We start from the raw sequence: 15,351 nt of genomic DNA, 5'->3' as shown, positions 1-15,351 counted from the left end.
GAATGTGTGTGTTACAGTATTTGACATTAATCACAAACACACGCGAAACAAATCAAGATATTTCTTGTTCTCTGTATAATGCGGAAATATTATCAATTCATTTGGTTTAGCAAATTAAAGTATACCACACACCTTTATAACAGTTACCGAATTGGTATTCGATGATTATCAAAAATTAAAATGTCAGCATTCACCAGAAAATCAAATATAAGTAATCTGTGACATGTATGATTCATTTATTCTAAATTCCTAAATGCACATAAGAAAAATAAAAAATATGTATGGTACCAAGTAAAAATGCACGGGACAGGTTTCATATTTACATAATGTATATTATAGACATTACTGCCACCCAAATTTTAAGTCCTTTTATGAATACCCTAAGGACACTTCTCTAATAAATCTAATACTTCTTCCCTTAATATTAACTAATAAAAGACGGTAAGAGGCATCGGTTTAAATGTTCAGATGAATATTCTATTGCAAAACATTTTATTTACAATATTAACAAGCATCTAGGTAAATGTGACCTTTTATTAGAAAAATATCACTTATCCTGAATTTTGAGGGAAAAGGCATTTTGTTTTAAAAGTTCATTAAAATCGCATGGCAAATTAAAGATTCTATTATTACCCATTGGTTAAGTTATTTTGCAAGATGTTTTAAGAAAGCACAAAACGGCATTTAGACCAAATGATGATCTCTTAAAGCAGAAATAAATTTCAACAACTTTAAAAAGAGAAATCTTAGTCAACCAAGTACAATATTTTCCAACACACTATTTCCATTTACCAGCTTTATTCAGTACACTTTACTGCTGGGCAAAAGTAAAGGTCAAGGTGTTATTTAGGGTGATAACTGAACATTTAATGAAACTCCAGCTCAAAAAAATAAACCCAAACTGAGAAATTTTAAAGTGTCAGAAATTTTATTAAAGTTAACATTCCACAAGGTCATACTCATACAAAATCAGACTGAAAAAAGAATTCCAAGCATACAAACTATCATCTCTGTTAATGTGCCATCTTCCTTCTCCAAATGTCAAAAATGGACTTGTTTAATGATACAAAAAGTCTTTAGAAAGTCATATCCACTGTCCATTTGTGTTGGGTAAGAAACCTATTGTCTTCATTCATTTCATGAAATCCATGTTAAAAGAACCCTGTCTTGGTTGTATATTATCACAGCACTCTTGTATTAATCCATTTTCCTCTATTCCCCAAAGTGGACTGCCATCTTGATTTCTCAGTGGGAGGGTCCATTTGAGACTCTTCAAGCTGACTGGGTGCTTGATGAAAACATTAAAAGAAAAAATGCTGTTGGAATACCAATAATCTTATTCCTTCAAACACAGAACATCCACCCACCTTGAAGATACTCTTACCATACACAGTTTTAATTTTGTAACAGCTTTAAATGAAGAAACTGTCTAAAGTTGTATGCACTGCACATACTTCTCAATGAGAGAATCAAAGACTGTACAGGAGTAACAAAGTTCTACAGTCAGATATATATGTAACCATAAAAAAGTGGCAGTAAAGAGATCAATTTTTACCAGTTAAATGTAATACTGTAAATTGTTATACTGTCTATGTGAGAAATAAAAATAAAAATTCAAATTAAAAAATCCTGGAAAGCTAAATTACAGCAACACTATGGATTTTAAATCTCAATGCAGAAAACTTTCCAAGCTTCTTCAAATAAAGACATAAGTAGTATGTAAAAGAATCTTAAGGGATTTAAAAAAAGAAAAACCAAAGCAGTGGATCATAGCATAGTTTTCCAGTCCAATAGATGTTCATTAATTTTGCTTAGATAACACAAATGCAAAATACAGATGCCACCATCTTTAGCTACATATCTGAGAATGCAGGAACTATGTAGCCACTACCGGAAAAAAGAATTTTTTTAAATGCAAAAGAGCCTGGCTTATTTGATATTTGCCATAAAATACTATCAGATTTCGAATACAAATAAAATACACCCACTGCCAAAAAAATGTTCCTCATGGAAGAACAAATCCATTACTTAAATAATTTGAATTAAAGAGAGAAGTGGGATACCAGAGATTTTACCATTAAATAAAGGATCCTGATTCATCAGGATTAAGATAATTACAAAAATAAGTTCTAGCCCTAGTCTCCTCTATAATTTTGTAGCTCTCAAACAAAAGTATAGAGATAGTAAGGATAACTGACTAGATTATTCAATATATGGGCATTTTTGCTCATTAATCCTGTAATTAAGATTTGTCTATACAATTAAAAAATCTACTTAAACTATTTGATTAACCAAAAAACACTACCATTCATTTAAAAAAAACTACTTAAAATGAATGTCACGACATCAGCAATAAACACAAAACATGTTCCCCTCTTGATATATTTTGCAGATTTCTCTCCAGCCTATAAATGAAGACATTTTATTGTTGTGATTTTCCACATCAATAAAATGTCTTCAATTTTTATTGTTCATTCCTTAAAATTAAAGGACATATACTTCTATACAGAACTACAAAAATAACATCATTCCTCTTGCAAAAGTTAATTATAAACCAATTTCTCCCTAATCTCTGTTCTGATGTAATATCAAGTTCTAAATGAAATTGGGGATATAAAATACTATTATGATGAACAATGACACTAATGCATTGGTTTTAAGTAACAACTTTTTCAATGGCTATAGGTGCAATTTATTTTAGTTCATGAAATAAATCAGTGCTCTACATTCTGTAACAGGACAAGAATTTAGCAAGGACTTTATATTAAATTCCCTTTCAAAACCAATTATTAAAAAAAAAACTAATGGCATTAAAATCATCCCAAAATACTAGCATATTGATAAGTTAAAAAAAAAAAAGAATGAAAAAGAATGCTACAAGAGAAAAGCAGACAATTCTATAACATTAAAAAACCACGAACAATCTGTACTCCAGTAAAGCCCGTCAAAAGCCAAAAATGAGTCTTGTTAACAAGCAGAAATGCTAAGACAAGCATCAAAGACCTAAAAGAATAGTTAGGGATTTAGGACTAAGTCATTTATTTTCACATAATTCTAAATTCTTACAAAACCCAAAGTTGCTAATAAGCAAAGTTATGTTAAAAAATTAAAAAGAAAGCAGGCATGAGCTCTGGGAGCCTGGAAATATTTTTGATAACAAAATCCACAGTTTTTCATCTGTGTAAAAGAAATAATAGCAGTACCTACCTCATGTGGCAGTAGTGAAACAAATGAGTTAGTACATTTACAGTATTCATATTACCTGGCATATAGAAAGACCTCAATAAACGTTAGCTATTCTTCTGATATGCCACAATAACCAAAGTACTTGGGGGCCTACAAAGTAACCTTACTAAATCAAAATAATTTATACTCCAACAGTAATGATATCTATAAAGAATCCAAAGAACCATGGAATCAATTATTTGAAGACAAAACACTTCCTGCTTTAAAGAATTTAATCTTATACTACAGACATACTTAAGAAATGATGATTCGATCTAGAATTCCATTATTAAATAGACTCAGGTCTTTCCAGTATTTCACATAACAAGCTAAACATACTATGAAAAGTTAGGACACTTTTACCGTTATGATGCTCACTAGTTTATACTTTCAAGGAAAATTGCTTGTTCTAAGATTAACAAGTCCCACAAGCAAAGGTAAGAAGGCTACTATGGTAAGAAGGTAGGAAGTTACTACTACCTCTTAAAATCCCCAAATACTGTACATTCAGAAAGAAAGAACATAACATTGAGTAAGGTCTTCTCTTTAAATTCTAACTCAGTTATTTTATTCAAAAACACTGGGACATTGTATATTAAAACGAATTGTTAGTTGAAATGCAAGCAAGTGATTCACTATTGGATTAGGTTTAAGAGGTGCTCCCCCTGAAAGAAGCAATCTCCTTACTTCTACTTCCCTATTAGAATTAGGGAATTCTAATAGCAACAAAAATTGGGGGACAGGAAGAAATAAAAGGAAAAAGTGACTAATGATTCTTTTAATTTTAAAATTCGATTAATTTTAAAAATAGGTGACTCCAATAATGCTAATTATTAAATCAATTTAACTTATGAAATTACTTTAAACTTAAATATTTATTGCAAAACCAAAGGGACAAATGGATATGAAATTACAATCCAGAGCAGAAACTGATCCTTCCCATCATGTAATTAAGGTTTTTGGTGCTTATGATTTGATTTCAATCTTCTCTGTATTGGTCCTTAATTTGAAACATTTAATAGTGAATTCCCATATTTTGTCTTATTACCCACAAATAGCTTGAATCCTAAATAGAATTACAATATATTAACAAGCCTGGATCCTAATACGGTGGGCATAAAAACTAATTACGAAATGATTTGAGACAGACCACAAACAGCTGATCAATTCTGATAGACATCTTAATTTAAAATTTTACAATCAAATCAAATCTTCCCCTCTGTCCCTATTACTTAAAACTTGACTACACATGATGTTGAGTGAAAATTATTTTGTCAGTTTTAACTTCTACTGAGTCAAAGTTTTAGCTTTCAGGCACACCTAAAAATTAATATTTAAAGCATCAAAACTTATGTTTTAATAAATTCCACTTTTATTAGACCCAAAACAGTAGCTGATAATATTTAATAGAAACTATATACAGTAAGTAAACAAGTATTTATTGAGCATCAACTATATACCAGGCAATTAATCTCTTAAAAACATGTTGGGGTCAATAATTGTGCTACATGAGAAGAGTTTTTAATCTCTGCCCTCACCATCCGCCATCAAAAAACAAAAGAACTTTTCTATTTTTGCAGGCCCTACTAGCCATTTATACAACGGAATTTGAAGTAGTATTAAGAAGCAAAAATTATCAAGAATCTAGATTCCCAAATGTGATTCAAAAGTGATTACGCTTAAGAAACAGCTAGTATGTAATCATCATACCTAAAAAGTTCTGTAAATAAAAAATCCTTTTGAGAATCCATCCAAATTCCTTAATACAGCCTTACCACTAATTTTCCCCACTATTTCTCAGGTTGGGAGTTAGAAAAACTATTCCATAGTAATTGCAACCAAGTTTGCTAATATAAAAACTTGGACCCCAGTGTTAGCAGGACTTTTCATTGGGCTTTGAAAGTTTTAAGAAAAGTTTGGAATTACTTAGTTTATCAGAATTACTACATTGAAATCCATTTAAAAGTATGTTCTATTACCAAAAGAAAGCCCAAGGGCTTCTGAGTTCTACATAGATAAGATAAAGTTGACAACAGAGATAGATCTAGGAAAAGAGAAAGCAGCTTTCCTTACAAGACAGTAAATATTCTAGGGTTTGTGAGCATTAGCTACAACTATTCTCAACTCTGCAGCTATAATGGGAAAGCAGATACAATGTGTAAATCAAAGAGCATAGCTGTGTTCCAATAAAACTTTATTTACAAAAATGGGGGGGGGATTTTTTTTCCAAACACTCAGATCTTAGGGTGGTGTTATAGTAGCATATTCAAATGTGGGTTTCTCTGCAGTGTACTTTTGCCCCAATTTAAGTGAAGAAAGTAGAAATAATATTAGGCTGGAATAAATTGATAAACTTTTAATAATAAACCTCACACATATCTAACCATGTTGGTTTTATGTTTTTATACTGTTTTGAGCTTCACTAAAGTCCTCTATATGTTCAAAATTCTGACTCACTCAAAATTTCCGTCATACCTAAAATTAGAAAAAGTTTAAACGTAAATTGAATAAAACTTACTAAATGCTTCCACCAACATCTATTACGTTGCACAGTCACTTCAGAGATTCATTCTCAGGATTCACATTACTGCAGAAAACAAAAAGAACATAATTTTATGCATAGAAAAAGAAAAGATTCTTAAAATGCCATGATTTATTCACAAATATCGTATAAGGATCACTCGCCACAAGTCCAAGACACATGTCATTTATGAATACAGTCCAAGCAGAGGACAGAAAGTTCTAACCCAGAGGATCTTAAATTTGACTGTACGGAGGCTCACCTATAAAACAAATTACTATAAAAACACATACAAAAGTTTAAATCTCAATCACCAAGAACTCCAACAGAGAAGGTAAAAATTTGAGCTCCCCAGGTGGATCTAATGGGCAGTAGGGATTTGAGAACTAGCTGTTCAGCAGAGCCAACATCACTCCTTAACACTATAGAATTATTTTATCTTTTGGTGTTTCATCTAATCTACTTTCAAGATTTCTTAAGAAAAACTTCCATTACCTATCTGCAAGGCGATGTCTCTTTTAGTTCACATTATCCTGTACTCTAATCGACACTATTATAAGATCAAATGTTAGAAAGGAATTTTTAGGCACAATTTCAAACTATTTTTATTGCTAATTGTATCAACCTACTCGCTTCAAACACTAACCCTTTCTAAAATATGTCCTGGATAACAAAAATATCACATCCATATTTTTCGCTGGACTGAAATACCTCATCAACTAAACATGGAAGATTTGTGCCCCATATCTCAAATGCCTTCTGAATGCAGGTATGTATTTTTTAGTCACTCCGGCTCCAAAGTATGATTATAATAATCACAATAACATGTAGAGTCACCAAAAAAGCTGTTTAAAAGTTCAATGTTAAAGTATAACAATTTAAGAATTTTGAGAAAGCAAAAGAACAGTTTAGGATCTAAGGTAAAAATAAGCCACCCAAATGCTTTTACTTGACTAAAAGTTTCAAATTTTCAAATTATAAAGCAAGTTTCTGATTTTCTTACCAAACCAAATCTCTTTAGTCATCCTGATTAATCATAATGAAAAATTTAGCAAAGATCCGCTTCAAAATTACCTCTAAGAGTAAAGTGCTAAAATATCCTCCCAACAAGTTAACAAAGCAATCTATAAGAAACAGCATTATTTATTTTTAAGTTTTCAGGTTTAACCAGACCTTCTAAGGAAGAGAGGATTTCTGAACAAAGACAAATTTTAACCAAGTAAAATAAACTGATATAACCTCTAAGAGTGGAATTGTTTTAAGGAACATTGGTGAAATGTCTGAGGGAAATCTCCTTCACATTGGTCTGATAATGTGCTTATAAAAAAATTACCTACCAGTACAAGTATTCCATATTCTCCATTCACCAAAAATAGAAAAGGACTTGAATCTAACCTTGCGCCATCTCCAAAATTACTGACTCTGATATAATCTCCCACATCACCTCCTTTCTCAAAAGTGAGTGTTTTGCCTTCCTTTGCAGGAGTGGGGGAAGCTGATTTCATCTTACGTAGACTACAAAAGTATATTTTGTTCATATTCCTACTTATCCTTAATATTTTACAGTATTATGCATTTTCATTTAATATGAAATTATACGTTTAATGTAAATAATCATTTTGATTGCTAGTCTTATTTATAAGACATAAAGACAGTTTTAGTAAAGTCTTGTCATTAGCCCTTTTATGCTTTTCTTAGAATATTTGATTTTTTCACCTTTTAAAGTCCTTAAATAATTTTTAACATTTAAGAATAAAATCTGAGCACTATGAAATATAAGAAATCTTCCATAAAAGTAAGGTACTAATAAAGAAATTAGAAAATTCTGCCACAACTCATAAACCATTAAAGTTAAGCAAAATATCTAGCATGATGATCTAAATTAAAATGATTATGATTACTGCTGTCATACACATCAAGGGTGTAATTGTTTGGGAAATATTCCATTTCAAATAAATGATTTAGTTTAAAAGCAAAGGATTGTTTTCAAAACACTAAACTATCTAGTTTCACACATTTAAATCAAAACTATTAAAATGTAGGAAAAATGCTACTTAAAAGTTACGTTAAAAAACCAAGTCACGGTTTTAAGTTCATAATATCCTTGAATTTAAATTGTAACGTTTAATCACATTCAGATATAATAGCCACTTTGAAAATTAAGTTTGTATTGAGCCCCTCAATCTGGAAAGAAAAGGTACCTGGTAAAAGTGAGGATATTTAGCATAGAAATTTCTTGAAGGAAATGAAATGGATTATGTCAGGCATGTAAATATAAATCCTCATTTATAATCTCAATGGCTCAGCTGCAAATGTTACATTAAATACACTAAATGTTATTTAAATGAATATTTCTAAAAATCCAAACAATGCTTTTATTGCATTTTAAATCTTCTTTAAAAGACAATTTCACAACTTAACTGTTTTTTAAGACCAACTCTCCAATGTCTGCATTTATACTATTTATTAATATTTTCAAATGCCTCAAATTAAGAAAGTAAAGTATGCCACTGCCCAGATATCGTGTTATTCAAATAGTTTCACCACGGAAATAACAAACATGATTTACGATGCAAAAATTACAAAAATTATCCTCCAGTTTGTGTAACAGAATTAGACACTGCTTACCATTATTTTTATTACAGAATTTAAGACTAAAAGGTATCTCAAGAGACTGGAAACTCCAAATACTTTATACAAAACAAACTAAGAGACTAAGGTATACAGTGACTTAAAATGTCAAGATTACAGAGTGAATTTACATTAGAAGCTGAGTCTTCTGCTTGCTAAATCTCATATATTTTGACTCATCACATATCTCTACCTCTCATTAATGTAGATGATAGAGATGTCATCAAATTATCTTTTCCAACAATTATGCCTCTCGACAAAGAATTAAATCTGAGATAAAAATAAAAAGTAAATTGGTTGTCCATACTCCAAGTGTTTAAATAACCAAGAAACTGTATAATAGTAAACTATACTTAAAAAATGTATTTTACATAATCTAGCCTCTAACTGGCATGCCGTGGTTCATGAAAACCTTGTGATAAACTATGAGCATGGCTTCTTTAATTTCTATGGAACTTCAGGTAATTTTATAAGCAGTTATTACCATAATGACAAATGCAGTCTAACCCAATTATCAACTTGATCGGATGATTTTTTTTATGATTCAAGAATTAGTTCAAAATGCTAAATTAAAAGCAAATAGTTAAGCATTCATCACTTTCTCTAAGCAGAAGATAGTAGTAAACTAAATAATTTACCTTTCTCACGAAAAACAGTAATTTAAAATACTACCTATGTTTGTATTGGCCTTCATGTGTCCATTATTTTTGTCCATCAAAAATGTTGCCCATTATATAAGCTTGGCTCAAGCAGCAAATATCAAAACACTAAGTCTAAGTACTATCATGGAGGCTGAAGTACATGAGACCTTTCTCAAATGCAATCTATTATAATCCTTTATCTTGTTGGTGACAAAAAAGAGGTTGTATATCATTAAGTTGGAGATTAACTTAGAACTTACATCATTTAGATTTTTCTATAATTATTGATATTAGAGTAAAAAAGATAAGAACATTTAACATTTCTAACTTTCGACCGTTCATCTTTTTATATTATGGGTCAAATTAAACCTTTGGTAGGCCATTATAAATTTATTGACAATTTATACTTAAACTTACAGTATACTTCATTATTCATTTGTCTCTTAAGAGGCCCAATTCTCAATTTTTCTAAGTGCCCAACCACATCTGAATCACCATTTAATATCTAATCATTTGCAGAGGAAACCTTAACACTGGCATTTGTGTTAAATAAGCTTGGGATAAATGACGTATTAAATTTTTGGTAAGTTATATCTTTAAGACACTATAGATAAATGGCCAACATTTCGTTTTCTTTTGCACACTATAATAAACACAAATTTATCAAAGTGCAAAAGGACTAAAAAGAAAAATTTAAGCTAAAATAAAGGCAATAAAAATATTACCCTTATTACCTACTTCAATTAAAGGAATAAGGAAACACCAACAGAAAAAAAAAAATTTTCCTTCATAAATTTCAAGGACAAAGGTAAACTTACCCTTATACTGATTTAAGAGTTATTTGGCTATTCTTAAAACTTCCTAAGATGTTACTGTATTACATATTTCCTCTGGTAAATCACTAATATCGGCTTGACATTAATTCCCACATTCGGTGTTAACTTATGAATAAAGAATACTTCCTAAAAATTATCAGTGGACATTTTTTTCCATTCACTTCATCTAGTTTTAAGATATAAAAGTATTGTATGCATGTTGGAAGTTACTTCCTTTTATGATTTAAAAATAAGATATGGAGATCTCTTTAAAGACATTCTAGTTTTCATTAAGATGTCATTTTTGTACACCTGTTTGAAAACGAACTCATAAAAATGTGTAAAATATTTAAAATCCATGAACTAGTAACTAGAATATGAAAGTGTCCATTTAGTATTTGACATATAGGTCTTTCAAGAATGGTAAGATGGGCAAATGCAAAATTCTAGGCCATTTCTAAAACATGATCAATATCATCAAAAAAATGACTGAAGAATGTACATTTCAGATCGTAAAGACATAACTGATTGATGACTCAACTACTGATTTAACTATAATCCTGAAGCACTATTTTATTAGAAAGTTCTGAATGTCGTACTGCTGATATAAACTACATGTATCAATTGTTTCAATATTAATACCAAAGTGCTTTGATGTAAGGAAATGGAATTTGATGGGCTTTTTTCTCATCTCTTTTTCAAGATAATCAATCTGTTTATTCTTCACTGACACACTCTAGTTATTTATTTTTCTACTCAAATGGTGATCGTTATCACATTTCATATGGTGGATAAAAACATTTACTTACTTGTTACATAAAGCACAGACTTTCGCAAAGATTTCCTTTATCATCAAGGATAAAACTCCAGTCTCAGTCTTCAAAATGGTGTATCTTTGGAGGGAAGAAAACAATATTCTAAACAATTTATTGATGCAACAACTAATAGAGAGTAGAGATAAGTGTTTTAAATATTTTATCATAAAAAAAACCTCTACAATCTATGCTCCAAAACCTGATTTTTAAAATGTTCTTCCCTAAAATCTATTTGTAGGAATAACTTGTTCAAATTTTCCAAAAAATTTGTTTCTGTAAATATTTAAAAGATTAAACCTGTTTGCACAGTATATCAGAGAGCTAAAAAGAAAAAGTGTATCTTTGGTTTATGGTTTTCCTCAAAATGTCTTTTCTTGTCCCCAAAATTAAACAAAGGCGTAAAGGACCTTCAGTATTTTAAACTATTCAAAGGCACGTTAAGTTACAATGGCTATGCACATACATTTTTCATTCAATGAAAAGGTTTAAAGGCTCTGTAAAATTATTTCAGAGATTTACTCATGTTCATAATTACTAATTACTGGAAATACAAATTATCAAAGAACAAAAACAAAACCTAATACACTTATTTTTATGTTGAAGTAATAAAAATTTACCCAGTCTTACCTCAAATAAGAGCTGTATTTGTTCAGAACCATCATCAACCAAATTTAATTTTAATCTTGTAAGTTCCCTTTAAAAAAAAAAAGGAAGATATCAATATTTTGATTTTTAAACATTTCTTGGCCTAAGTTTCAGTGCGATGAAACAATAAGAAAATATTCCACAGACACGATCTACAGACAAATTCAAGAGACGGCTCATCCACACATTACCTGTACATTTAAGGTTACAGTTATTTATCTTAATAGTTATCAGTCTTTGTTTTTCTCATCTTTTGGTTGCATGGACAAACATTTGAGATTAAGGCATTCAACTAAAAATTACAGAAGATTTACATCTTTGGACAGATTTAAGATTATGACCTTGTTTTTATTTTTCATTTAATACCAGGCAATACACAAAAACAAAGGAAAAGTTTACCATACCATTTTCGAAAGCTGACATCTTAACATTTCCCTTACCATCTAGAAATACTTTTTATTATGAGCAACTGAAAATTACTCTTCTAGGAGAAATTATTTAAGTTAAAATGGCCACTGGTTACTTTAAATTTTTAATCCACAAGTTATTTGATCTCATCAAGTAGGATATTAAGTTTGTTTTTTAAACAAGTCTAAAACACGTAGTATCTATGACCTTTACTCAATTTCAAACCAGGGTCTTGAACATTTTCAGTCTCTCCCTTCCCCCATTACTCATGTTAAAAAGATCTTATGAGGTCAAACTGCCAGCAATTATTTTGCATTTCACTCTTCAAAGGATTCTGAAAAACTAAGATTCAGAATACTCATTTAAAACCACTTTCAGTGTTCAAAAATTTGAAAATGCTAATTTGAACAACCAAAATTGGTACTTAAACAGATCCTGTAAAATCAAGATATGCGCAACTGATGTAACATGCAGCACTATATTAATGCTATTCAGAAAATAAAACAATTTTACTGACAAAAATATGCTCAGCAATATGGTCAATTACATCAGTATCTTTGATTCTGTAAATACTAGGTAAATTTGCCCCACACTATTTTTACATAAATCTGTACCTTTACAACATAAGGGCTACCGCAGAATGAAGACAAATATATTCTAAAATACACAAAGGTTTTTGCATTTGTGGTTTGTTTTTCAAACCATCAAACTTAAATTCCCTCTCAAACAATTTTTTCAAATTCATGGACTATACAGAAAACTCTGCAAATTTTTTGAAACCAACATGTAGTATTAAAATATTGTTCCGTTTTAAGCATATCTAGATTTTCATGCATGCAACAAATGCAACAAATATGGCTCCTCTTCTTCACCCATTACGAGAGCAGTCCTACTTTAATATTTATACTACGAGAAAGTAACTTCACAAAGAGATTTGGTGTCAGAATATGCCTTTGTAAAAGTTTTGTCGACCATGGCTTGTGAAAATATCAATTACTTTTTTAAATAATAAAATAACGAACTTAAACTTTTAAAAGTCTAGGAACTGACCCAAGTACGTTTTAACATTCAGGTGTGGTATGTTACAGATAACGGCTCCTTATGACCTTTAAAAAAAAGTACCAAACAGTACATTTGATCATTATTCAAACATCAGAATACCAAATAACCTCGGCAAAATAAACTATATTAATCGAACGTCATCGTCTAGCATCATAATTAAAATCTAGTTCCATTAAGCAGCCTTGACGTTATAGTAAACTTGTCTTCCTAATTTTTGAAATATCAGAAGCACTTCTCCACTTCGCCTTTTTAAAAGACAACCTTAACGTCATAAAGGTTTTAATAAACAGCAAGCACCTTCTCATCTGTAACACTGAAGCCGTTTTCAAAATCGGCTTTGAAAGAGTTAAGAGCCAACACCCAAAAGAAAAAAAAAAAACAAGTTTTATTTTTCTTTAAGCGTAGCCAGGGTTCCATTGTTCTTCTAAATTCGACCATCAAATGAGTTCCCACCTTACCAGAAAGAGGTTAAAAAGCTCCCCTGTTGGAGAACCTGTAAGGGATTTTTCCTTTCAACCCTAAATATCAAAATAACTCACCAGGACAGAAAGGGCTCTCCTCTCGCAGTCCCTTCGGGCTCCCGCCTGCGGTCACCCGCCGCCGCCCCTTCCCCAGCGGAGCCGATCCCGGCGGCGAAGCCGCCCCCCCCCCGCCCACCGCAAGGTCTGCAGCGGGGACCCCCGCGCCCCCCGGCCTCGGGCCCCGCGGCATCGAGGCGCTTCCCGCCCGGGGAGCCAGCCTACGACGCCGATGGGGTAGCTGGAGAGCCGGCCAGCGAGGCCCTGCCCGCCGCCCCCTCCTGCTCGCGCGTTCAAGGACATTTTGCTTTTCCTCCCAAGGACAAAGGACAATAAAAGGGGCCGGGGAGCCACTCACCGGGTCCGAGCGCGGCTGCCGGAACCTCGAGATCGCCCGCACCCGATGCCCGCGCCTGGCCTCCGCCCGCGCCGGGTCGAGCAGCCGGGGCCCCGGGGAGCCTCCGCGGCCGCTGCCGCAGCGGCGCTTTCGGCGTCGTGGGCCCGGCCGCCCCGGGCGCCTCTGCCGCGAGATCCGACCTCGGCGCGCGGCCGGTCTTGCCTCAGCCGTGCCCGCTTTGCTCCCGCGAGCCTGCGCGGCGCCCGGGCGCAGTTCCGCGCGGGCCAGCGGGTCCCGCGGCCGCGACGGAACGCCTGACAGCTCGGGGTGCTGCTGCCTCTCCGGCCATCTTGTGCCGTGTGTGTGTGGTGTCTCTCTCCCGTCTCCTCTCTCGGCTTTGCTCCCTCCTCCTCCTCCCCCCGCCCCACACACCATACAACATGGCCTCTTCGCTGCGGCGGCGGCTGCGGCGGCGACAGCAGCACCGCGGCGCTCCTGCCCGCTCCCCGCCTCCCGCCCGCAGCCTCGCGTCCTACCGCGCACGCGCGCGGCCGCCCGCCCACCGCGGCCATTGGCTCCGCAAGCTTCCTGCCACGCCTTCCCCGGGAGGACTTGCGCACGCTCACTGGCGTCTCCCGCCCTCCCAACAGTTACTTCGATACTATTGGTCAGTTCTGACCACACCCCTTCAGCTGTCTCCGTGCCGATAGGATAGCCTTAGTGTCATTCACTTGCCCTGGATGCTTCTGGTTTTTTGGAGGGGCCCCGGCCAGCGATTGGCTGGTGATGAAACCTTTGGGTTCGAAGCTGAGCAGTTGCTTTGCGCCCCGCAGTGCGGACCCCTCAGGGCTGACTGAGGGGTTCCAAGCTCGTGTTATCCAGGCCGGGGTTTATTGGTACAGTGCCTTGGAGATAAGGGCTTCGCCTCTGGAAAAAGCTCGAGATTCGGTGCTGATATATGTGTTCTTAAAAAAAAAAAGAAATGACTGACAGGATGACGAGCAAACAAGACGCAAGTTCATAGTCCTTGGGTAAGCAGCCATATCTCCTCAGCTGTAAGACTCAAGAATTTTCTACTAAACAACCAGGCCTTCACTTAGGCTCACAGAGTCAGAGCCTGTGGTTTTACAACCGGTGCACGTCTCTAGCCCAATACCTGACTTGACTTGCCTTTTATTTGAGAGTTTTGTAAGCTTTCTGTTGCCCATTTATATGAGACAGCCCATTAGTATGTCCAGTCTCCTGAGGCCTTAATGAATCAGGATCTCATAATCCTAGTTGAGCCAGATACCACCCTTTAGAGCAGTATTTGTTAACTCAGTAGTTTAAACCTGCGTAGTCACCATCTACCTGTCCAACCTTCTCACAGAGAATCAAGCAAAACAAAGTTTATTTCCTTTAAGCAAATCTCCCTTTTTTTCATTTCTACTCCCTACTTCGGTCTGGAAGCATTTCTAGGCAGACCACAGGAATGACTGAAAACCTACTTACCTGAAACGAGTGGGAAAAGATAAAGAGGTGGCTCTCTCCCACTGCCAGCATTTTAGAAATCTTGCTCCATTTGGCAAGGGACCTGGAGAAAAGGAAAGGAACCCCAGGTGCTCTTAGTTTTAATGGGTATTTTTGAGGGGAGTCGTCCTGGGGCTAAGTGAGCAGCTTCTGAAATTCTCTCGAGATCCCCACCCTGGGTTAGAATCAAAGAATGTTAAATACTCATAGGGCCTAGGAACTAG

The 15,351-nt window shown here is 34.4% G+C and overlaps 1 protein-coding gene and 1 long non-coding RNA gene across 15 annotated transcripts in view; one reads left to right on the top strand and one right to left on the bottom strand.

Moving 5' to 3' along the window:
- Positions 1-909: 909 nt before the first annotated feature.
- Positions 910-14,046, bottom strand: LOC120587322 (uncharacterized). 2 transcript variants are annotated; one of them, XR_005648918.1, is made up of 5 exons: positions 13,640-14,046; positions 11,276-11,342; positions 10,643-10,726; positions 5,744-5,812; positions 910-1,288 (listed from the first exon to the last, which is right to left on the bottom strand). It is a non-coding gene; the product is annotated as an uncharacterized LOC120587322 (long non-coding RNA). The 2 variants fall into 2 exon arrangements; XR_005648919.1 differs by lacking the exon at positions 13,640-14,046 and adding an exon at positions 13,303-13,371.
- A 343-nt stretch (positions 14,047-14,389) lies between these two features.
- FAM174B (family with sequence similarity 174 member B) overlaps positions 14,390-15,351 on the top strand; it is a 107,847-nt gene continuing 106,885 nt past the window's right edge. For all 13 annotated transcript variants that reach the window (XM_039844034.1, XM_039844048.1, XM_039844046.1 and 10 more), the window contains exon 1: positions 14,390-14,649. The gene's annotated coding sequence lies outside the window, so the exon portion shown is untranslated. The remainder of the gene's footprint in view (positions 14,650-15,351) is intronic.

Source organism: Pteropus medius, unplaced genomic scaffold, assembly GCF_902729225.1.
Source record: "Pteropus medius unplaced genomic scaffold, Ma_sr-lr_union100, whole genome shotgun sequence".
Taxonomy (NCBI): Eukaryota; Metazoa; Chordata; class Mammalia; order Chiroptera; family Pteropodidae; genus Pteropus; species Pteropus medius.
This window is presented reverse-complemented; position numbering and strand designations above follow the sequence as displayed.